General features: G+C 54.1%; 1 protein-coding gene across 1 annotated transcript in view; it reads right to left on the bottom strand.

Annotated features, from left to right (window-relative positions):
* The window catches only part of INPP5A (inositol polyphosphate-5-phosphatase A), a 216,879-nt gene that overhangs the window by 187,016 nt on the left and 4,169 nt on the right, over window positions 1-25,694 (bottom strand). The window lies entirely within an intron of this gene.

Raw genomic sequence — 25,694 nt, 5'->3', positions numbered from 1 at the left:
TTTTTTTTTTTTTTTTTTTGAGACGGAGTCTGGCTCTGTCGCCCGGGCTGGAGTGCGGTGGCCGGATCTCAGCTCACTGCAAACTCCGCCTCCTGGGTTCATGCCATTCTCCTGCCTCAGCCTCCCGAGTAGCTGGGACTACAGGCGCCCGCCACCTCGCCCGGCTAGTTTTTTGTATTTTTTAGTAGAGACAGGGTTTCACCGTGTTAGCCAGGATGGTCTCGATCTCCTGACCTCATGATCCGCCCGTCTTGGCCTCCCAAAGTGCTGGGATTACAGGCTTGAGCCACCGCGCCCGGCCAAAATTTCTGTATTTCTTCACCAAGCTTCAATTGTCTCATAAAAATTCTCTTTTGTTTGTTTTTGTTTTGTTTTGTTTTGTTTGAGATGGAGTTTCACTCTTGTCACCCAGGCTGGAATGCAATGGTGCAATCTCAGCTCACTGCAACCTCCACCTCCGAGGTTCAAGCGATTCTCCTGCCTCAGCCTCCCAAATGGCTGATATTACAGGTGCCCAACACCACAGCTGGCTAATTTTTTTTTTTTTTTTTTTTTGTATTTTTATTAGAGACGAGGTTTTACCACATTGGTCAGGCTGGTCTCAAGCTCCTGACCTCAGGTGATCCACCCACCTCGGCCTCCCAATTACCAGCCTCCCAGTAATCCCAGTAGCTGGGAATATAGGCATGAACCACTGCGCCCAGCCCGCAAAAATTCTTAATTTACAAATGGAAAACTTGAGGCTTTAGTTGAAGGCAGCTTAATAATTCTGTTGATCTCATGGAGGCATTAAGGACAACTTTTGAAATATTAAAACAAACTTTGCTGTTGATATACATGGAAATGGCTTCCAGAGAAATACACAGGAACCCTTAGCTGGGTCCTCCACAGGTGGTACCAGGTGAACACCAGGAAGAATGTCTGGTGTTTCAGCCAATTTTTTTTTTTTTTTTTTTTTTTTTTTTTTTTTTTTTTTTTTTGAGACGGAGTATTGCTCTGTCACCAGGCTAGAGTCCAGTGGCGTGATCTCGGCTCACTGCAACCTCCACCTCCCAGGTTCTAGCAATTCTCCCGACTCAGCCTCCTGAGTAGCTGGGACTACAGACGCGCACCACCACGCCCAGCTATTTTTTGTGTGTTTAGTAGAGACGGGGTTTCACTATATTAGCCAGGATGGTCTTGATCTCTGGACGTCGTGATCCGCCGGCCGCGGCCTCCCAAAGTGCTGGGATTACAGGTGTGAGCCACTGCACCTGGCCTCAGCCAATTTTTTTTTTTTTTTTTTTTTGCCAGATGTGGTAATTAAGCACTAAGTTATATGATCATTCAAAAAGGAGAGCATATAATTCAGTATAATTCTCATTAAATCTTTTCTGAATAAGCTTCGTTTGTAGAGAACATTAAATATGTTTTAAATAACCAGATATTGGAATAAAAAGCTGGAATCAGTTGGACTTCAGGCCACAGGTGCAAAAGCAGCTTTGGAAATCACACCGAGCCCCGCATCTTCACCACAGACATGTTTACGTGGAGCGGAAAAGGGAAGTGGGTGGAAAAACTGGGAAAACCCAAATAAAGCCTGTAGTTTGGTCAACAGTAGTGTCCCGTGTTACCATCCTGGCTCTGACACATGAAGCATGGTTATTTACGATGTTCCTATCAGGGGAAACACAGGAACCAAACCTAAAATTATTCACCAATACAAAGGTATTTAAAAGTTGCCCAAGGAGCTGTGCCCAGCAGCTCACACCTGTAATCCCAGCACTCTGGGAGGCCGAGAAGGGAGAAGTGCTTGAGCCCAGGAGTTCAATACCATCTTGGGCAACATAGTGAGACCCCATCTCAAAAAATTAATAAATAAAATAAAAGTTACCCAACAAAAAGAGTTACTTTGTTTTGGTTGTTTGGGTATTTTTGCGTGTTTCCTTCCTGCTTCTGCAGAATGTGGGATGAGAATCTGACAGTGGCATCGGAGAAGGGCAGTGTCACCTGCACGGGAGGGTAGCAGGATGGAGACGGGGAAGAACTGAGTCCTGGTGACATTACTGAGCTGCTTGCCCACCCGGGAGCCTCCTTCCTCCAGACATTCCAGGGCAAATGACACCAATGTCCATGAGGGGCTCTGTTACTGCAGCCCACAGGACGCAGGCTAATACCCTGTTAGTGCCTGCTGAGAGATCAGAGCTCAAGATGAGCAACAGTTACTATTTCTCCATAAACCACTAAGTCTTTCCACTCACAAACAAGGCACATTGTTTCAATTTACTCCTCTCCTCCCCCACACCCTCCCGACTGTAGTAACAGCCTTCCTACAAAGAATGTGTTTCTCCAATGTACGCCTACGTATTTCATTTTCTGTTTACTGTTTGGATATGCAGGAATGCTACTGACTTTTATGACATTTAATTACTAAATCATTTTCTTGTATATTACAGGTTTTCAACAGATTCTCGTGTTTTCCAGATGCACAATCATATTTGCAAGTAACGTCTCTCCATTCTAGTATTAAATACTTACATTATTTTTTCTTTTGTTAAATTGTTAATTGCACTAGCAGGAGCTTCTGAAACTATATTACACAACCGTGGTTACATGGGGTGTCTTGTCCCCGACACTAGACGAAATGTCTGATTCTGTGTTTTAAAATCATATTATGGAAACACACGTTTTAACTTTATTAGGAATAATCATTTTTCAATCAAAAGTAGGCCTTTAATATTAACAAATACATTTTCAGCATCTATAGAGATAACCTAACAAGGTTTCTTCTATTGATGAATTATTAACTTATGCAAACAGGGAATTACATTACTCAATCTTTCCGAACATGATCTTACCCTTACATTTCTACTACGAACACACTGGATCGAGCTGACTTGCTATTGAGTCCTGAGCCGAGACGGTTTCACTCACAAGCAGGAGCAAGACAACTGCACAGCTGTTTTCCCAGTGCCGCCGTCTATCCGGCCTCCGCATCCCTGCGCTTTCCTTCTGTCTGAGAAGCCGCCTGGCTGAAAGGGAACTGGGGCCGGATGTTCTCCAACAGTTTGGTAGAATCCACTCTGGGAATAACTACATACGGAGCTTTTTTGGGACAGCAACTTTGACAAGTCGATCAATGTTTTAATTTTTTTTTCTAATAACTGGTCAATTTAGTGTCTCTCTCTCTTCTGGAGTCAGTTTGATCATGCATATCTTGCATACATACCAATTTTTTCAAAAGTATTTGAACATCGTTGAGCAAATTAATGTCTTAAAACTCTTTTAAGTTTGACAGGTTTCCTTGGAGAACCAAGGACAACCACACATGTGGCCAGGTGTGAGTCACATCCAGAGAACACTCCTGAGGCCACAACACCTCCCTGAGACCCACCACAGGGCTCTCTTGTCTACGACTGCTCCAGGCTACAAAACTGAGCAAAGTGGTCTTCGCTCCTGCAAGACTCCCCTGAAGGTACCTCCACGCACAAGCCTCCAATTCAAAGAGACTCAAAACTAGGAGGAAATGGCGCGCGCACACACACACACTCACATACACACGTACACATACATGCACACACAGAGACCCTACACACACACACTCACATACACACATGCACACATACACGCACAGAGACCCTACACACACACATACTCACATATACACATGCACACATACACGCACACACAGAGACCCCCACATACACTCACACACATTCACATACACACACACAAACCCACACACAACGGCACACACACACACATTCACATACATGCATAGAGACCCACACACAACGGCGCACACACCACACACAAACTCAAGCACATATTCACATACACATGCACACACACAAACACACCCACAGACCCACATACACACACATGCACACATACACATATACATACATGCACACATACACACATGCACACAGTGACATACATGCACAAATGCCCATGCATACACAGATAAACACACATACATATATACACACACACAATGCACACATACATATATACACACACACAGGAAGGCTTTTGTCTTGCCTATTTTAGACATCTGGGCCAAATGTAATGCCTCAGCCTGGATCTGTTCACTGTCTAAACACACAAATCCAAAGCTATCTGGGAAGGTTATGTTCAGACAGGCCCATAAACTCCAAATACCTTACAAACCATGCACATCGGGAGTGCGCTGCCACACACTATGGGGTTAAAGGTGACTGGATGAACGTGCTTCAGAGAAGCCTTTGGCCTATTCCTTGAGTTGTATAGGGTCAGACTTAAAACTGGCCAGGTGTGGTGGTGCCTGCCTGCAATCCCAGCACTCAGGGAGACTGAGGCAGGAGGATCACTTGCGCCCAGAAGGTCAAGGCTGCAGTGAGCCGTGACCATGCCACGCACACCAGCCTGGACAACAGAGCTGAGACCTTGACTTGAAAACAAAACAAAACAAAACAAAGATTTTTAAAGAATTAAAATAAATCCTTAGATATGTACCATCTTGCCCTATAAAACACGCAGGGACATTCCAAACTCTCAATTCAGCACAAACGTGGTAGAGCAGTGCCGTGAACGTCTTGCTGGTGTTGGTTCTGCTGCCATGGGGAGCGGGGTGGTGGAGGCTCATACCAGGTGGCCCAAGTGGCCTCCCCAAGCACAGGCCAGAGCCCATGGGTGGAATTGTCACGGCCAGCACAGGCCCAGGTGGACAGCGGCATGCGGCAGAGACGTGCTGAAGGAATAAGGAACCCCAGGTGATACCGTCCTACCGACCAGAACTCCCAGACCTCATCCAACAGCCCATCCGCCACCAGGAGCTCCAGATAAGAGCTGGGCCCAGCAGACTCTGGCAGGGCCTGGGCACCCGAAAGTCACACTGCACACTCCCGTCTGCCCTGCACTCACTGCCATTTGGCAGTCTGTTTATTTTTAATCATAAATTTTCATCCAGTTAAAATACACTCTTGTTACATAAACTTCTACTCCAACAACACTGAACGGCTGGAAACGACACTCCATCGCCAGTGCTATTTTCACGGCCACCGACTCACAGTGAACTGAGCCCTGGGCCGGTGACTATGAGGAGGAGGAGGGGCCGCACAGCCCAGGGAGGCAGCCAGGGGCTCTGGGAGACACTGGCTACCCTGAAAAACTCACCTATTGAGCAGGTCAGGGCCTCCGAGCCCACCAGAGATGTGCTTGCAACACTTCAAGAAGCACAGTCCCTGAATCGGGGTGGAGGGAAAAGTCCAACTCCTCCACAAAATCTGTAAGAGATCCCCTGGGACCGTCGCCTCCCTCCCCAGGATCATGTGTCACCCCAGGGACCAATCATGGTCTCCCCACTGACGGCGGGGGCCGCGCTCACAACGCGCAGGCCACGTTTCCCCAAACAAGCCGAGACAACAACGGCGACGAGCAGGACAAAAAGTCGTGACATGAGAAGCCCAGGGGAGCGGCAGCAGCAGCTGATCCATCCAGAGGCAGCACTGCAGGGCAGCAGGCTCCTGAACCGGCAGCTGAAACCATCCTAACTGACAAGGGCATCCTCATGCCCATCCCCTGTGGCTAAAAGACGCAGAAATGGCTTGGTGAGTTTGCAGACTACAGCCTCAGCCGGGCCCCCCGGTTCAGGTATGAACCAGGACGACTTTGCTCCCGCTCTGCCCTGACTCTGCCGCCAGGGCTCGGGGCCCAGAGTAGACATGAGCCACCATGGAAGTGAATACGCCTCCCTGGCAACTGGCCCCCACTACAGGGGGCAAACCGCTAAAGCAGTGAGAAGGCATGTTACCAAATCCCCCAGGGGCTGTCTCACCAGCAAGCGCAAGGAAAACCAACAAAACCAATCCGTGTATCAGGGTGAACTTACGGTGTGCCTTCCTTTCCTTCCTTTCCTTTCTCTCTTTCCTTTAACTTTTCTGTAGGACGCCCACTCACACTTCGTTCTTCAATAGCAGTCCTGAGAAAGGAATCCTTTCGATTTTGAGGTTATTCAGTATAACAGGTAGTAATGACGATCTTCCCAAATGCACCTGCTACTTTCTGCTGCTTTTCCTACCCTGTGTACATTCTATGTTCACCTCGTAAGACATAAAGCAGTGTGGTTTCTGTGAACTCGTGCAGACGAAGGCACTGCTGCCCACTGTCCTTGACTTAATCACAGCTGGTGCTCACACTTGCAGGACCCATATCATCACAGAAAACGCTCCCGCAGCACCCGGCAGACACTGTGCTATCCACACCCCAGAGCAGAGCTCGGCCCCCAAGACCCCACTTCCCTAACAGATTGGCCAAGACCCTCAGCAAGGCCAGAGCCAGCCCCCAGGGACTGTGAGGATGTGCGAGGACTGGTACTCGGTAGGACCCTGTGGCCAACTCACAGCCGCCAGGTGTGGCTGCTCCGGGGCCCAGTTCCACAGCCTGGAATCAGAACAGAATGTCAGTCTCCCCCAGCCCCTCCCCATCTGGTCTCCTCCAGCACCTCGCAGTCCCTCTGCCTGGGCAGGGGCATGGCACCTCCTCACCTTCTGCCAGCTCTGGCTCATGAGGGTACCTCCTCCCCGCAGCCCTCCCCGCAACCCTCCCTGAAGCCCTCTGCAGAGCAGCTGGCATGGCCAGGGAGGAGCACATGGGGAAAGGGGCACCAGGGAGCAGACAGGACCTGAGACACCGGAGCAAGGGAAGGAGGGCACCACCGCCCCGAGCCTACAACTTCACAGAGCTCCATGCTCAAGGCTCTGTCCCTCTGGAGTGGCCTCTGCAGCTGCCGTCCATCCCCACAGGCCTGCAGAGTGAAGGGCTTGTCCTGGGCGTGGGATGGCTTTAAATCACCCCCGAGATGAGCCGTGGAAGCACGCTGCTCCTCACAGTGCCGTGGGCTCTGAGGGAAAGAAACGCCAGCAGGGCTTTCTCCACCTCAAGAAAACCAGCTCCAGTTCATTCCGGCCACACTCACATCATGTGTGCAACACGCACCACGTTTCACGTGCTGGGAGCCAGAGGCGGCAGCCCCATCCAGAACGCGGTCTCGGCCTGTCATGGAGAGGTGTGATGGGCGTGCAGGGAGCGGAGTCTGTGTCTCGCTGTGACCCCACAAGCTGCTGGGTGCACATTCCTCACAGGAACCCTACACGCCTCACGGGGGGAGCCACTCTAAGGCCCAGGTTCACCTACATGTCCTCCCACCTCCCAACACTGCCAGGTCTGTGCCCACTTCCAGAAGGGCCACAGACAGGCAGCAGACAGGCCAGAGGTGGCGAGCAGGCCACGTAGAAGGTGCCTCCCAGGTTCCCTGGGCGCCAGGCCTGGCCCAGCCGCATCAAGCCCTGGACGCCTGTGACGTGCAGAGGTCGTGCCTGGCACCCATCTGGGTGAGGGCGGCGCAGCAGCGACGCCAAGCCCCAGAGGCCGCAGGTGGGCCTCAAGGTGCACAGTGTGGGTGAATGTACCCTCTTCACAGGAGGCCGCCACGCCTGGCTCTTCAGCCCTTCCTGGGCACCACCTAATGTTTTTTGTTTTTAAACTTCCTTTCCTGCTTAAACTGCAGACGTGAGTTTGCCCATCATAACTAGAACCGTGAAGCTGACAAACCCACAAGGGAGGCTTTAAAATCATCTTGCCGGGATCTCCCAGCCACATCATATGCCCCTGAGGACAGGGCCAAGCCATCTGCTCCCCTCCCCAGGACCAACCCCTTTTAAGTAAGAACTGTATCTACAGATCCAACACAACCCCCAAAATTCCACCAGGGTTGTGTGTATGTAAATTCCAGCACGGTGGTGTGTGTGTAAATTCCAGCAGGGTTGTGTGTATGCATGTGGAAACTGACAAACTAATCCTAAAATTAAAACAGAAATGGAAGGAAACCAGAACAGCCAAAACAATCTTGAATAAAAGACAACAAAGTTGGAACTCTCACTTTCTGATTTCAAAACCCATCTCAACGCTACAATGATCAGGTCTGTGGCACTGGCATAAGGACAGACACATAGAAAATGAAACAGAATCAAGAGTCCAAAAATAAATCTATATATTCATGGTCAATTAACTTCCAACAAGGATGCCAAGACAATTAAATGAGGAAGAACAGTCTTTTCAAAAATGGTACTGAGACAACCAGATATGGACATGCAAAAGAATGAAGACCCCTACCTCACACCAGATACAAAAATTAACTCAAAGTATTTCAAAGACCTACATGCAAGAGCTAAAACTATAAAAGTCTAAAAAGAAAAAATAATGGTAAATTTTTGTGACCTTGATTAGGAAATGGCTTCTGGTTATGATAGCTGAAGCATAAAACTTTAAAAAACTAGCCAGGTGTGGTGATGCAAGTCTGCAGTCCCTGCTATTCCAGAGGCTGGGGTGGGAGGATCACTGGAGCCCAGGAGGTCGAGGTTGCAATGAACCACAATCACACCACTGAACTCCAGCCTGGGCAACAGGGCAAGACCTTGTCTCAAAAAAAAAAAAAAAAAGTGCTTTGAAGGACACTATCAAAAGAGTTAAGACAATGCACAGAACAAGATAAAACATTCATAAATTACGTATTTAATAAGGGTCTAGCATCCAGAACATATAAAGAACCCTTACAACTCAATAATTAAATAAAAAATAAAAAAATTTTTAAAAGCCTGGGCATGGTGGTTCACACCTGTAATCCCAGCACTTTGGGAGGCCAAGGCAGGAGGACTGCTGGAGGCCTATAGTTTGATACCAGACTACAACATAGCAACACCCTGTCTTTACAAACTAAAAATTTTAAAAATTTGTCAAGCATGCTGACACACACCTGTAGTCCCAGCTACATGAGATGCTGTTGCTTGGGAGGTGGGAGGATACTCTGAGCCCAAGAGGAGGCTGCAGTGAGCTATCATCACACCACTGCACTCCGGCCTGGGCAACAGAGCGAGAACCCGCCTCTTTAAAAAATTAAAATGTGCCATGGATTTGAATAAGCGTTGCTTCAAAGCAGATCTACAAATACCCAGTAAGCACATGAAAGACACTCAACACGATTACTCATCAGGGAAATGCAATTCAAAGCCACCAGGAGATACCACTGCACACCCACCAGGACGGTTACAGTAAAAGAGATGGACAATCACGAGTACTGTTTTGTGATGTTGAAAGTCTGCAGCCCTCAGACACTGCTCGCAAGAATGAAAAATGCTGCAGCTGCTGTGGAAAGAGTCTGGCAGTTCCTCAAAAAGTCAGAATTATCATGTGACCCAGCAACCCCACAAGCAGGTCTACACCCGAGAGAGCGGAATACACATGTTCATACAGCAACTTGCACATGGACACTCATGTCCATCAACTGATGAACGGATACACGAAATGTGATCTCCGCACAATAAACAGCATTCAGTCATGAGAAAGAAGCACAGGCAAGCCCAGAACACACATGCTGGGTAAACAGAGTCCCTGGAACACACGTGCCGAGTAAACGGAGTCCCTGGAACACACGTGCCGAGTAAACGGAGTCCCTGGAACACACGTGCCGAGTAAACGGAGTCCCTGGAACACACGTGCCGAGTAAGCGGAGTCCCTGGAACACACGTGCCGAGTGCATGAAGTCCGACGCGAAGGCCACACACTGTTTGATTCCATTTACATGAAACATCCAGAACAGATCAACCCACAGAGACAGAAGTGGCTTCGTGGTGGGGGGAAGGGGGAAAATGAGGGTGTCGTCAAATGGGTACTGGGTTTCTTTCCGAGGTGATAAAAACATTCTGAAATCAGTGATGATGGTCACACAATCTTGTGAATATGATAAAACACTGAACTGTGCAGGTTTTATGGTGCCTGAATTTTGTCCTAATTTAAAGGTAATATCAACGACAATCAACGCAGTCAACACAGGCTTCCCCAAATGATAGGACTAACCCCTCACTGATGGGGCAGCTTTACCACATGTGCCCTTCAGCCAGCAGGGCCGAGGGAATCACTGCTCCGAAGCCACTGACGGCCCCACACGGCGGGCAGGCTTCCTCTGGAGGCGAGCACAGTACCACGTCTGTGTGTGATCAAGGACCATGAGGCAGTGAGTGGCCAGCCAGGCAAGCTCAGGGGCCCTCAGGCAGCTGGTTGGGTGGGAGGCAGGGACAGAGAGGGCGTGGGCTGGAGGACGGGGCTGGACCATCGCGAGGAGGTCGATGGGTCTGGGAGGGAGGCTCCAGCTGGTTGGGCTCAGCCAGGGTGGACATCATGAGCAGAGGGCTTCCCCCGGGGGTGTGGAGGGAACAGCAGCTCGCAGAGCCACACACCGTGGCCCCAGAGGCTGCAGTGCACAGCAGGTGTGAAGGGCGGCACTGGTAGGTGCCTGGGGGTCCACCTGGGAACCACCACTGCAGGGCGACTACCAGCTCCAAAAGCCACGTGGAATATGCTGGTCCCACGCTGACCCGAGGAGTTAGGCAAAGGATGTCAAGAAGCTGGTCAACTGCATGGGATGGCGGCGAGGCTAGGCCAGCACTGGGCCCAATGCTGCCAAGGCCACAGCCTCCCTACTGGAGCGTCCCCCGGCTCCAGGGAGGAGGAGGAAGGGCTCCTCCCACAGCGCTCCTCGTCGGCAGCCGCAGCCAGCCTCTCTCCACACCTGGAGCTCTTCCAGCCACAGGAGACCGGACGTGAGGGACAAGTGGACCCCATGCATATGCACCACCCCCCCAGAGGGAGCCTGATGGAGACTCCAGTCTCTACTACACAGGAGCAGGCGTGGACGTGGCTTCAGGAGGCAGAAATACCAACATGTCATGCAGCTGTCAGGGCCTGAGGAGGGAGACTGGACATCAGACGAGGATCACGTGGGATTAGCCATGATGAGCCCCGGAGTGAGCACCCTCTCAGGAGAGCCACGGGCACCAGCAAGCGTGTGCACGCATGCTCAGCGCGTGGGCTGGGGACCCCGAGCAGCTCAGGGAAGTCGCGGCTCTGTGTGGCCCTTGGCACACCCCGTCACATGTGCAGCTGGCAGGAAGGCTATCAGGACGCAGAGCGCCCCTTCCCTGCTGCCACCTCCAGGTACTCCTCTGGCCTGCCCTGTGGAGCCTCCACCCAGACAGCCAGGCGGCTTTTCCTATCAGTTAAGAAGCCATGGTGGCCACGTTTAGGTTCTACAGCAATTTAATTTTTCCTGGGTGAGAATCTTCTCACTTTCAACCGTGAAAATGACCACAGTCCAGGCCCCAGGTCCACTGGGATGACAGGGACTAGAATTCTCACAGCAGGAGGCGGGCGCACGGGATGGACTGAGGGAGCACAGGGCCTCACTTGGCTCTGCCCAGCTTGGCATCACTCCCGCCACAAGCCGTGGCTGCCACACTCTGAACAGGGACCCTGGGTAAGATGCACACGTTAGGCTATGGCCCTGCCCGCCCATGCCCACACGCATTCAAAAGAGAACTAAGGCAAGTACCCTCAGGAGGCCTCACCTCCCTGCAGCCCGAGACACTCGGGCCCCTTTTAACCCAAATATGGTCTGACCCCCCAAAACGACCTCACAACCTGTGGTTACACCCTGAGTCCGACAGACATCAATTCCACAGGCCCCAGGTTCAAACCAGCACTCAATGACCCTCTCCACTTGCAGGCGTCGACATCAACTCAGAAAAGAGGCGAGAAGGAAAAACTGACTCAGCCCCACACACAGTGAGTAGCCGAACCAGCGACTCAGAGCGGCCATTTTCTTCCGATTTCTGTGCAGGTCTCCTGTTGGCATTAAGCAGTTGGGGAAACCCCCTCGTGACTCCGCACAGGGGCTCCTCCGCCGCACGGTGATGCTGCATGGGTGTGGCACAGGCCAGGCGCCCACTTGATGCAGGAGGGCACTGCTCCAGGAGCCCGCATCTGCCCGGCACTGAGCACTGTGACCCGTGGCCTAACCAGAACACATCCCAGGCTCCATGGGAGTCACAGCGGCCCCGGGCAAGGGTGCCCGAGCCTGGACTCCATCCCTCATGTGAGACAGTCAGTTGCGGCGGCAACAGACACCAAAGGATACTCCTCTTCAAGGGAAAACCTTCTCCCCAGAAAGCCGGGCCCGTCAGCCTTTAGGTGGAACTGACCAAACCTCCACTCAGACCTTCCAAACGGGTGTCAATGTACAAAAGAAACACACACAAAGGCCACAACATGTGCGTACAATGAGACTCATGAAGAAAACTTTCAGCCAAGAGTGCCATACAGAGTGACCTCTCTACACCCATCAGTAAACACCGTTCTGAGAAGTCACAACCCTAAGTCACTCAGCATCAGGAAGCGCAATGACAGATGTGTCTGTTCCACAAACCCTACAGTCACTGCCTCATCAAATAACTTATCAGCAACCTAAATACAACATCTGCAAGGGCTCCAAAGTTCTAAAATCAAAATCACAGAAAACCAAAAAAAATCCCAAAAATGATAATATAAGTAACCAACGAAATGCAAATTAAATTAGAAGAGATGCCATTTTACACATCTAATAGGTCACATTTTAAAGCCTGACCACACCAAAAGTTGTCAAGGACGTGGAATATCAGGTCCTCTCCGCCAGCCCGGTGGAAGTGTGTGATGAGCATGTGTGTGATGCACACGTGTGTGCCTATGTGCTGTGCATGTATGTGCATTATGTTGTGCATGTGTATGGTGTGCACATATGCACCTGTGTGGTGCATGCTTGTAAATGCATGTGTGTGCATGTGCTGTGCATGCATGTGTATGCATGTTGTGTGTGTGGTGTGCATGCGTGTACATGCACGTGTACATATGTGCTGTGCATGTATGTGTATGCATGCTGTGCGTGTGTATGGTGTGCACATATGCACCTGTGTGGTGCATGCTTGTACATGCATGTGTGTGCCTGTGGTGTGCAAGTGTGTGTTGTGCGTGTGTGTACAGAAACTTGGCACACTAGAGAGCAGCTTCCACCAGCCCCAACAGGTGCCCAGAGATCCTGGCCCTGGTCCCCGAGTAGGTGCACGGAGAGGGCTCGCCGCATCAGCCCATGTGACAGCCAAACAGGAAACAGCCTCAGTGTCCACTGTGGGTCTGTGGATGCATTCTGGTGTGTTCATTCGGTGGGCAAATCCCACAGCAGTTAAAATGCAGCAAGACCTCACATGCCTGCAGGACAAAGCCACAGGAGGACACAGTGACAGTCCCCAGAGCGTGCTGTCAAGGAGGACCTATGCGTCTGGCAACCTCAGCATGGGGGCCGGGCTGGGCATCTGCACAAGGAAGGGAGCCCGCAGGCTGGGACAGACGCCTGGGGGAAGGCAGCTCCTGCATTTCAGGGGCCGGGCAGCCCCCCGAGACACCAGGGCACAGCAGACCCCAACTGATGTTCCACCCAAGTATGGAATTGAACTTTCTCCATGAAAAGCACCAGGCGCCGAGCCAAGGGGAATTCCAGCAGGCGAGGGGCTGTTCATCCTCTTAGAAAAAGGTGAAATGCATGTTTTTCATCTGTGATGCGGATTCCTAATGCAGCTGCTGCCATAAAACGCTGAAATCACCCTCTGGTCTGTCTGTGCAGGCCACATGTGCTGAGGGCAACAAAACACGCTGCCGAGTGTGACAAGGTGTGTCAGTGTCGTGCCTGTCTGGGCCGAGTGTGACAAGGTGTGTCAGTGTTGTGCCTGTCTGGGCCGAGTGTGACAAGGTGTGTCAGTGTTGTGCCCGTCTGGGTCACTCTACATGAAAACTAAACTGAAATTGTCAAGGTTCTCAAAGTTCATAGACCAGTGTTCTCCGTGACGCTGGGATACACTCGAACTCTCTCCCTGATATGACAGAAGCCCCAAGTGTGCGCATTTGAGTTTGTGACCCACGGCTCTCAGGAGGCGAGCCAGGACGGCCCCACTGTCCAGAGGCTCCGGGTCACCCCGTGCACTTTGTGGGCACACACCAATGGCGCCGGGTCCCCTGAGTCACTTCACGCTCCTCATCCTCCCAGCATGGCCACAGCCCAGCCCAAGCCCCCCTTCTTCCCCTTCCGGCCTGGCGACTTATCAGAAGTTCAACAAAAACAGATAGGCCCCGGCAGTCCCACTGGGCCAGCGCCTGTAAAATGGGGTAACCGTACCCAGGGGACAACGGCCTCTCCTATGACATCTTCTCACTGGTCACAGAGAGGGATCAGGAGCCCTCTTCCCCAGCACAGTGAAGAAACAGGGGCCTGAGCACCATCACACATCACCACCCAGCCTGCAGCACCTGGTCCTGCTGCTTGCCACCCACACCACCCACCCCACCATGCCATCTATGCCACCACACTGACCACGCCAGCCATACCACCTATGTCACCCACGGCAGCCACACCACCCACACTGCCCATGCTACCCACACTAACCACACCAACCATACCACCCACACCAACATGCCACCCACACACCCACGCTACCAATATCAATGCCAACCATGCCACCCACATTGATCACACCAACCACACCAACCATGCCACACACAATACCATGCCACCCATACTACACACATAGACCAACCATGCTGCCCACATCAATGCCAATCATGCCACCCACACCAACCATGCCGACCACAACACCCATCCCACCCACACCAACCATGCCAACCACAACACCCATGCCACCCACAACACCAATGCCACCCACACCAACCATGCCGACCACAACACCCATGCCACCCACACCAACCATGCTGACCATGTCAACCACAACACCCATGCCACCCACACCAACTATGCCAACCACAACACCCATGCCACCCACATCAATGCACATCATGCCAACTACAACATCCATGCCACCCACACCAACCATGCCGACCACACAGCTTCCCAGGCAGGCTCAGCTCCCATTTCCCACCTCTCAGTAACCTGAACAGCTGCCCCTTCCTTATTCTCCAGTTGGCTCTGATCCTCAAGCCCTCAGAACCCAGCCCCGCCACTTGCCCAGGAGCCCATCTGTGGTGTCCACCTGCGCTGTGGACTCTGCGTGCCCTAAGCCACCCTCCAGTCACTGGACAAATTCCTCATCTCCTGCTGGAGCTCAGAGGCCAGGGCAGCTGGTGACCATAGCCACGGAGCCAGGCAGCACAGGACACTAGCCTTGTGCCCTGTGAGCACAACAGGCTAGTGAGGCCCTGAAAGTGACAACAGATATTCCAAATACTTCCTATCTGAAAAAATATTTAACCAAGGCTCTGAGGATGTGCCCACCAATCCTCCCTCCCTATCCCACTCCATATTCCACCAAGGCTCTGAGCAGGCGCTCACCAATCCTCCCTCCCTATCCTACTGAATATTCCACCAAGGCTCTAAGAAGCCGCCCACCAATCCTCCCTTCCTATCCTACTCCATATGCCACCAAGGCACTGAGCAGGCACCCACCAGTCCTCCCTCCCTATCCCACTCCGACTTCACCAAGGCTCTGAGGCAACGCCCCATAAACACTCCCGAATGAATGGGAGACAAGGATGCAGGAAGATGCAGCCTCACACAGAAACTCTCCTGGCCCTTGGGCCTGCCCCTCCACCCGCAGACTCAGCACAGCAGAATCAGAGGACACCTGGAGCCCATGTGGGGGGCACCACCAGGCTGGGCCATGTGGGGGGACCACCAGGCTGGTACCACCAGGCTAGGCGGCAAGGCAGGCAGAGCTCTGAACCCCAGGGACTCCCCAGGCAGCACCCAGTTTAATTGTGTGGCCAACTATTCAGAGAAGACCCCTTCTGGCTCTTCTGACGGTCTTGGTCAGTCCTGCCTCTGTCCCCCTGGGTCCTGCCTCTGTTCCCCTGGGTCCTGCCTCTGTCCCCCTGGGTCCTGCCTCTGTTCCCCAGCGTCCTGCCTCTGTCCCCCAGGGTCCTGCCTCTGTCCCCCTGGGTCCTGCCTCTGTTCCCCAGCGTCCTGCCTCTGTCCCCCTGGGTCCTGCCTCTGTTCCCCTGGGTCCTGCCTCTGTCCCCTGGGTCCTGCCTCTGTTCCCCAGCGTCCTGCCTCTGTCCCCCTGGGTCCTGCCTCTGTCCCCCTGGGTCCTGCCTCTGTCCCCTGGGTCCTGCCTCTGTCCCCCTGGGTCCTGCCTCTGTCCCCCGGGTCCTGCCTCTGTCCCCCAGCTGCTCAGGTCCATTCCTGCCCCACATCCCTCCAGCCTGGGCCTCCATCTTCCACCTGAGTATGATGCACACACTGCCCACTGCAGCAGTGAGGGAGGCGCAGCCGTTACAGCAAACAGGAAGTTGCAACAGCTCTGAAAAACCGTAACGGTGATGGAGAAAATTAAAGCAAGCCATATGTCCCCACAAGTCTGTGTGCTACCTGGACAGATGTCGTTCTCAAGAGAACCAGCTCCTCTTAGAGTCCCACCAAATGACCCCACCTGACCCACAGTGGTGGGTCCACTTGGCACTCAGGCGCGTGGCACACACTTGCTGAGCTAGAAGCCTGGTGTCCCCGACCACCTGGAGGGACGCTGCAGGCAGGTGAGGGTGGGTTGGTCTGCCCCCTATAACTAAACCACTCTTTGGAAGAAACAAAGCAACAAGCAGTCAACCCAGTTCTCAGCTTCACACTTGCAGGCTCATCCATGTGGTCAGAACGCCAGGGGCCACAGGAAGGGGCTCCCCCACTCAACTCTGCGTCTAACATTTCACAGTGCCAGCAGGTGGCAACTGACAGCTGCTCAGCAGCCTGAAAGGTAAGCAAGGGAGGGTGCTCAGGGCTAAGGCTCTGCAGCTGCCCAGCAGGCTCGTGCTCTGGGCCTTGGCCCCTCATCTGCTCAGTGGGCTCAGGCAGGAACCTGCGCCAAGCAGCATGTGGCTACTGAAGCCACTGGCCTAAATGGACCACAGTGCAGCCCCTTCCAGGTGGGTTGCAGAGTCCCCATGACATGGCCCACTGTCACCCAAGGATGGCCAGGTCTGCCCTAGAGAGCCGCACGCCCAGTGACCACCCTGAAGGCCAAACGCCGTAGGGGCCAGTTGGTGGCCAAAGAGACAACAGCTAGGTCTGGTAGAACCGCCCCTGTAGTGCCAAGGATCTAAGACAACAGGAGGCGAGGTCAGCGACCATGGCCCCTCAGACCTCCACCATCTTCCATGAGGTCCAGTGGGACCAAATTAGTGTTTCTGTTTGTTTTAATACTGAAATAGCCAGACGCCCCCACCCCCAGCTGTCCTACAGTGGACGTCCTGTGGCCTGCGTGCCCAGACCAGGATGCCGGCTTGGCCACTTGCATTCAGGAGGTTCGTACCATGTGGCTCACAGCCAGGCCCTCTCAGCACATCAAGGGACACAGCGGCAGATTCATGGAAATGCTCAGCCTGAGGGTGTCGCCTCCCTCCTCACGGGTGCTGCGCCAGGCATGGTGAGGTTCACCTTGGAATAACAGCAGTGTCACAGGTTCACAGGTGGCACTAGCTGCAGAACCAACAGAGTTGCTGCTGAGATCCGCACCTGGACTCCCAAAGACCACTGACACCCAGGAGAGAGTGGTCGCTGGAGAGGACAGGGACTACAGGCCAGCAGCCTGGGACAGTCACCCGGAGCAGCCTCACCACATCCCCGAGAGGCTGGAGAAGTGAGTTAACCTGCGGGACCACTCTGACCCTAAACAGTGGCAATGTGGTCTCCTAAGCTCTCTCTGCTCTCCCCCATAAATATTAGTAACTCAAGATTGACCCCATCTTCTACTGCCTGGTTAGTAACTCAAGGCTGACCCCATCCCCTAATGCTTGCTTAGTAACTCGAGGCTGACCCCATCCCCTAATGCTTGCTTAGTAACTCCAGGCTGACCCCATCCCCTAATGCCTGGTTAGTAACTCGAGACTGACTCCGTACTCAAAGGCATAGTGACCGGGTCATCACATCAGTCCTATAACAGAGACACACCATCCCCACCATGCAGACCAGGCGCAGAGGGTGGGGCTGCAGGAGCCCAGGCTGGGCTGAGAGGCCCCGACCCGTGTCACAGAGCCCCACGGAAGCCCGGCTCCCGTCCTGCAGTTGCAGAGCTCCAGGACACACACCTGTCTGCTCCTGCTTCACCTGCACTCACCATGCTCATCACACCTGCCACCTGCCAGGCAAACGGGAGCCTCTTAGCAGGGGCCTCACATCCCACAGGCCCTCCTGGAGGGGTGGGCAGAGGGTAGCCCGCCAACACCGTCATCCAGCTGTCAAAGCCATTACTAATGCGGCAAGATAACCATCCTTGTGGGGAATTATTATTTGGAAGCAGGACCAGAAATGAGAGTTAAACCGCAAGATGCCACCACACAGCCATAATTAAAAAGACAAATGCCACCAAGTGCTGGCATGATGCAGAACAGCTAGAGCCCTTCCATACCACTTGACGGGGCACGAATGGGGCAGCAACTATGGGAAGAATTGAGCAGCTCCTGGAAAGACAGCCACAGAGTGACCGCTCGGCCAGCCCTAGAGCAGTTACACCCTCGTCCACATAGGCACGTGTATATTCGTAAACAGCACACCAGCCACAATAGCCCCAATGTCCATCCATGGGCGACTGGAGAAACGAGGTATGCCTCCACACAGGGGACGCTGCTCAGCCATGAAACAGGGCAGATGAGCCCAGACGCAGTGGCTCACACCTGTCATCCCAGTGCTTTGGGAGGCCAAGGTGGGAGGATCACTTGGGGCCAGGAATTTGAGACCAGCCTGGGCAACAGAGCGAGATCCCATCCCTACAAAATATTGTAAAAGCCTGGCGTGGTGGCTGTGCCTGTGGCCCCAGCTACTCAGGAGGCTGAAGCAGGAAGAATGCTTGAGTCCAGGGGTTTGAGGCCTCGGCGAGTGGTGACTGCACCACTGCACTCCAGCCTAAGTGAAAGTAAGATCCTACCTCAAAAAAAAAAAAATGCCAGGTAAACTGTTGATATGCAAAGCATGTCAATACAAATCTTGAAATACTGCGTTATGCTAAGTCAAAGAAGTCAGATGTATGAAAACAACACATCCTATGGTTCACGATAGGATGTGAACCACAATAGGATATGAACCCTCGGTGCAGGCCAACTGGCGGGACAGAGAGCAATTGTGGCCCAGGGCCAGGAGCAGGGACTGAGGAGGGAAGTGTCTCAAAACTGAGCTGCGGTGATGGTTACACATCGCAAATATTTTCTCAAAGTCAGTGAACCACACACTCACACTGGGTGAACTGCATGCTATTCAAATCCCAGGTAAATAACACTGTTAAATGCACAAACACAAAAGCCAACCAGATCTCGGAACCCCCCAGGCCTCGCCCTCTTCGCCGGGTGCGAGGCAGGAGCAGAGCCGACTCCAGGGCCACTGGCAACAGGCAGCAGAGGCCTGGCCTGGCCTTTGGTGATTTCAACACCCCCTCCCCTGGCCCCACTGACCTCCTGAGCATGGCATCTGTGGCTGCAAACACCACCACGGTCCAGGGACTACCGGATCCACAGCTCCTCCAACTCCCTTCCAGCTGCACTGGCCCCATCCCACCCCCACACCCATTTGAGCAGAACCCGAAGGGGAGGCCAAGGCGAGTGGATCACAAGGTCAGGAGTTCGAGACCGTCCTGGTCGATATGGTGAAACCCCGTCTCTACTAAAAACACACAAAAAAATTAGCCGGGCGTGGTGGTGTGCGCCTGTAATCCCAGCTACTCAGGGGGCTGAGGCAGGAGAATTGCTTGAATCCGGGAGGCGGAGGTTGCGGTGAGCCGAGATCACGCCATTGCACTCCAGCCTGGGCGACAGAGGGAGACTCCATCTCAAAAAAAAAAGACACCATGGTCCCTGCCCCAGACGCTGCTGCCCAAAGGTCAGCACACCTGAGGGTGACGCCGCAGTCACGGTAAAACACAGTATGACGGGCAGGGAGCTTGGGACTAACTCGGTGGGTCACCAAGAACACGTCACAGGGCTGTCCCTTGAAGGAGGAGAAAAATCCTGCTTGCCCAGGCGAGGCGTCCAGGAGGAACCCCTTGAAAATTGAGCCCCTCAAGCTGAGGCATGAAGGTGTGAAAAACCAAGACCTGTTCAGGCCACGGGCACTTGGGTGGAGAAGGAGGAGATGGGAGGTCAGCCCAGGGCAACGGCGAGGATGAGGTGCCCGGCCTCCCGGGAATCCCAGATGCCAGGCAGGTGGTCAGAGACAGGTGCTCCCTCCCGGTCATATTCACCACAGGGAGCTGGGCCTGGGCTCGCAGAACCTCACACCACCCAGGCAGCCGAGTGCACTGCTCAGCCTGGACCACGCGCCATGGACAGAAGCAAAGGCCAGGCTGTTACCCAGAGACCACGAGAGCGCCCGACGTCAGGAAGAGGATGGAGAGAGCCCCTCTAGGGACACCTGATGGCAGTAATGCCTCACTCGGCCCGAAGGCTGACGGTCCGGAAACCATGTGACAGCTACGCCCTCCCTGGCCATCCTGAGCCACCATGCAAGGTGGGATTCCTACTCCCTGGGCACGGACACGCTGACAGGTGGGGCACGGACAGGCTGACAGGTGAAACACAGCCCAACACCACACGTGCAAGGAGGGGAGGGGCCTGCCCCGCATCCACATGGACCTGGACTGTGGCCTCGCACCTGGCACTGAAGGCGGGATTTCCTCTCCACAGGGACTTGGGCCAAAGTCAAGTCTCTGGTTCTTTAATCTCCTCCGGTTCCTGGAATGAGGACCAGTCATGCAGGACCCCGAGAGGGGAGGACACAGAAAGGAAGGCCGTCTGCGGCAGATGACACAGCCTGCTAACCAGGGCCAGGCCTGGGCTCTGCTGAGCAGGAAACAGAGTCTGCCCCTGCCAGAGTGCAGTCCTGGTGCCCACAGGAACAAAGGCAGGGCCAGGCAAGACCAGCCAGGCAGGCCCAGGCAGAAACGTGAGGGAAAGGCCAGGAAGAACAGTAGCTGGGCAGTCACGTGGGGACAAGGGGACAGGCCAGAGCCCAGAGGGCCCGGGGTCTGCAGTGCACCCAGGAAGAAGGGCAGTTCCGTGCAGGCTACACAGATCTGCAGACCCAGGAGACCCCACACAGAGACACCTGGGACAATTCAGCGTGGGAAAGAGGCGGGGAAGGGGCTGGGGGAAGGGGCCGGGGAAAGCCAGCCGAGGCAGCCCTGCTAAGCCCTCGCCCACCTTCCAAGACACAGAAGGGGCAGCACACCCCCGACACAGCAACCAGCTGATCCCCAGCAACCCCTAAAAAGGAGTCTCAAACTCCTGTCGGAGAGAAGGACCAAGAAGACAACCGGCTTAAGGTCACTGAGACCCACCAGTGGGTCAGCGTTCAAGTAACAGGCTGATCCGGAGGCCATGCTCCTGGAGGTGGGGCTGCTCTCACTCACGACAGGGAAAAACCAGAAGCGGCGTCTTCTGAGCCTGGAGTGGCAGCAGAGTGCCTTCCCGACACTCAGGGCACACGACTGGGAAATCACTTCTGCACCAACAATAAGACCCCCGCGGGCCGGGAGCGCCATCACCGCAGACCCACCCCAGAAGTGGTGCCCAGCCCCAGCCCACCCAGGGTGACTGGTGGCTTCCACATCCTCGGGAGTGTCCTCGTCACGTGAGCACGTGGCGTGACACGCTGAAGGCTGCAGGCTCCAGGACGTCCCCAGATGCCTCCGCCACTCACCCCAACACAACAGTGCTGCCGGCCCTGTACACAGGCAGGACCTGGTGGACGCTCCCCCAGAGCCATTTCCACGTCTCCAAATACACCTTTAACGTTAGAGCCTAAAGAGTGGACACAGTGCAGGCGCTATCCACACTCTTGTCACCTCAGTCCGAGCGGAGGCAGCAGCCACGACTGAGGCAGTCGGCCTTCCCAAAAGCCGGGCCTGCAGCCAGCGCTCAGAGCTCCACAGAGCAGGAGGAGCTCGGAAAAGGCCAGATCTGAGCCCACGGCAGCACCAGCCAGACCTGGCAGGGTGGGACCTGGGGCTCCAGAGCCTCTGAGCCCAGTTCCTGGTTCCCACTGGGCTCTGAGATTCCCAAGTGTCCCAATTAACGGCCCTGAGCAAAGGAAGGCGGAACTCGACGGCCACTTTCAGGCCTGCATGGGGACAGCCTGCCTGTTCCGCCCGCTCTTCCCCTAGGGCCCCCACAAGTATTTCACCGGAGTGCGCTCACATCAGAAGGACCCGCCCAGGAAACAGCGGGGACACCCTGGCAGGGGCAGTGGGGCACAGAGTGGCAGGTGGAGAGATGCCCACCCTCCTCCGCCTGGACCCCATTCCCGGATGGAGGCCACCTCCCTGGAGGCTGTTCCTCTGTGAGCCCCACAGCTCAGAGAGACCTGCCCTCTCCTGCCCCAAGCAGCCCTCTCAGCCACCCCAATCTGGGCAAAGCCTTCCTTCCAAATGCCACTCCAGCCCTGGACAGAGGGGCTCCACATGCGATGCTTCACGCTGGGGCAGGCCCGGGTCTGGATTTCTGTAACTTCTGAATCAGACCCAACAAGTCCACGGAAACACCCCAGTACCGGCCTCTTCCCTGAGAATCAGGCCCCCACCAAGCACAGCCATCCAGGAGCTGCGCGGGGCCCTCTGCCGTGCTCCACCTGCCCCACACCTCCACACGGACAGGCACTCCTCAGTGGCGCTGGCCAGAGCAGGGCTTCTGGGAGCAGTGCGGGCGACAGGGACGGACATGACCACGCCTACGTGCAGACATTCTCACAACACTGCCCGACAGGTCGATCTGGGTGCTTACTTCAATACATGAGGAATCGTTAATATTTCAAACCAAAGAAGTCCCACCCCCACCCCCAACCCGAGTGATCTAAACTCTCTCCTCAGCAACTCTAGAGACTGATAAAAACAGGAAGTAAACGGGGGATGAAAGTTTGTGAGCAGAGAGAACACGGCTGTTCTCAAAGGCTGAATCCGTAACAGTCCAAAGAGCACGGCCTGCTGCATCCCAAATGCCAGGGCCGGAGGGAGAAGGGCACACAGAGCTGGGAAACAGAGAACTGCCAGGTTTATTCCAAAAGTCTAAAAATCAAGGACAGACCCAAAATGATGCTGTGTAAGGTGAGTAGGTGTTCAAGACATGGTTTCCTGAGGTGGCAGAAGTAGCTCCTGTACCCTGTGGCCAGGGCCGGAACCACAGTGGGATTTAACCCTCCCTGCCTGGAGACAGACGATCCTGCCCCTTATAAGCAAACAGGTCATAATTCTCCCAGGGAAAGTGCACTGAGATCTTGAGTCAGAGACAGCAATGCAAAAAAAAAAAAAAAAAAAGCCTGCTGAGACACCTCCAGCCACGCCCACGGCTGCACAGGGGAAGGGAGGGCACCTGCAGAAGACGCTGAACCAAAGGCCGCCCCCGTCCTCTGTGCCCAGCACACAGGGAGGAAGACAGCTGCCTCCGAAATGAGGACGCCCCAACCTCCTTGAGAGCTGGCACTCTGCTCCGGCTGGAGCAGCAGAGCAGGGCCCCACCTACTGCAGGCTGGCATCCTGGCTGTGCGCTTCTCCCTGGGAGTGGGCACCCACACAGACATGGCACTTATGGCCGTGCATCTAGATGAGGTTCCAGGAAGGGAGAAGGGAGGCCAGCCTGAGCCCAGGGGCGCCAACACCGAGAGGTACAGAAACCTGAACCCTGGGACCCTGCTGGTAGGGATGTGACATGGTGCAGCCACCGTGGACTGCCCAACAGGCCCTCGAGGGTTAAATACAAACTCACCACGTCACCCAGCAATGCCATGACTATACACACCCAACAGCACTGAGAACGCATGTTCGCCTAGGGATGTCTGCACAGATGCACACAGCAGCACTCTTCACCAGAACCGCAAGGTGGGAACGGGCCAGACATCCACAGCTGATGAGCACAGAAACAAAATCCGGTGTATCCACACAATGGAATATTATTCAGCCATAAACATGAATAAAGAGACTCAGCACTGTGTCTCATACCTGTAAGCCCAGCACTTTGGGAGGCCAAGGCCAGGGGATCACTTGAGGCTAGGACTTTGAGACCAGCCTAGGCAGCACAGTGAGACCCCATCTCCTCAAAAAGTAAAAAAAAAAAATTAGCTGGGCATAGTGGTGCATGCCTGTAGTCCCTATTATTCAGGAGGCTAAGGCAGGAGGATCACTTGAAGCCAGGAGGTCAAGGCTACAGTGAGCTGTGATCACACAACTGTATTCCAGTCTGGGTGACAGAGCAAGACCCTGTCTCTATAATAAGAAAGACAGACGGACGGACGGATGGACGGAAGGAAGGAAGGAAGGAAGGAAGGAAGGAAGGAAGGAAGGAAGGAAGGAAGGAAGGAAGGAAGGAAGGAAGGAAGGCGGGCGGGCGGGCAGGCAGGCAGGCAAGCAAGCAATGAAGGACTGATGCATGCTGCCACATGGACACTTTTAACATATGCTCAGTGAAAGCAGCCAGATCAAAGGGCAGTGTCTGATTCCGTGTACGTGAAACGCACGGGACAGGCAAATCCACAGAGATGAAAACTGACTGCAGGGGGTGGGGGAACTGGGGGACATGGGGCTTGGGTGCTAATACAGCTTCTTTTTGAGGTAATAAAAATGTTCTAAAATTGCCTGTGGTGACAGTCGCACACCCTGTGGATATACTGAAAACCAGTGAACTGTACACCTCATATGGGTGAAAGGGCTGGGTGTGACAGCTCACACCTGTGATTCCAACGCTCCCGGAGGCAGAGGTGACAGCGTTGCTTGAGCCCAGGAGTTTGAGCCCAGTTTGGGCAACACAGCAAGACCCCATCTCTACAAAAAATAAAAATAAAAAAATCAGCTGGGTGTGGTAGCGTGCACCTGTGGTCCCAGCTACTTGGAAGGCTGAGGTGAGAGGATGGCTTCAGATCACTTCAGCCCAGGAGTTCAAGGCTGCAGCGAGCCACCGCACTCCAGCCTGGGCAACAGAATGAGTCCTTGTCTCAAAACTAAAAAGAAAAGGAAAAAGAAATGGGTGAGGGACATGGTGTGTGCATTCTGTCCCAGCACAGTCATTACCAACTGAAACGTCCCTGAAGAAAAAGGAGGATCCACGGAGGGAGCAAAAGTTCAGGCCAGTCACTGCCAGCTGGGCACCACCCGCACCCAGCCCTGGGCCCTGCTGTGCAGGAGTGCTGGGGCGGAGGCCTGGAGAAGGACACGGAGGGGAGACCCCCCCACCCCACTCGAGGGCTGCCATGGAAGAGAGTCAGGATGTCCTGCAGTGGCTGGAGGGAACATGGAGTTCAGAGTTTTCAAGGTGGGAGAGAGGGCAGTACCTTTGATGTTGCCAGGAACCACATGGCAAAGAGGGCAATGCTGATGCTACCAGAGAGAGATGCCAGCCTGCACTGCTGACCATCACCGACTCCACACCCACAGCAGCTCTGCCACCTCCACGCTCTTCCAGGGCAAATCAACACCTGCTGACTGCAAGGCCCTCAGGTCCCTGCCAGTGAGCACTTGCTGAGCCCACTCTCACAGCCGTTCTGCAACCCCGGGTCTGGGCAGAGGGACAGGGCTGCCCGGGAGCTGACTAAGCAAAAAGGCAAACCAGCTCAGAACTGACTTAGCTGTGAGCAAGGAGCAGGAAGGGCCGCCAGGCAGATACCCGCCAGTGGGCTGTGCTCTCAGAATCAAGAAGCAGCCTGACCATGCAAGGGTGGGACGCAGTTATGACGCCACAGCTGGCAAGAATCTCACCTCCTCAATTCCCTTCTCATAAAAATGGAAGAAACCAAAAGCCAGAAACCTCACTTGTCAAAAAACCAGCCACATCAAAGCAAAACAATTAAA

Source organism: Theropithecus gelada, chromosome 9, assembly GCF_003255815.1.
Source record: "Theropithecus gelada isolate Dixy chromosome 9, Tgel_1.0, whole genome shotgun sequence".
NCBI classification, from domain to species: Eukaryota; Metazoa; Chordata; class Mammalia; order Primates; family Cercopithecidae; genus Theropithecus; species Theropithecus gelada.
The sequence above is the reverse complement of the archived record's forward strand: the minus strand, read 5'-3'. Positions and strand labels throughout refer to the sequence as shown.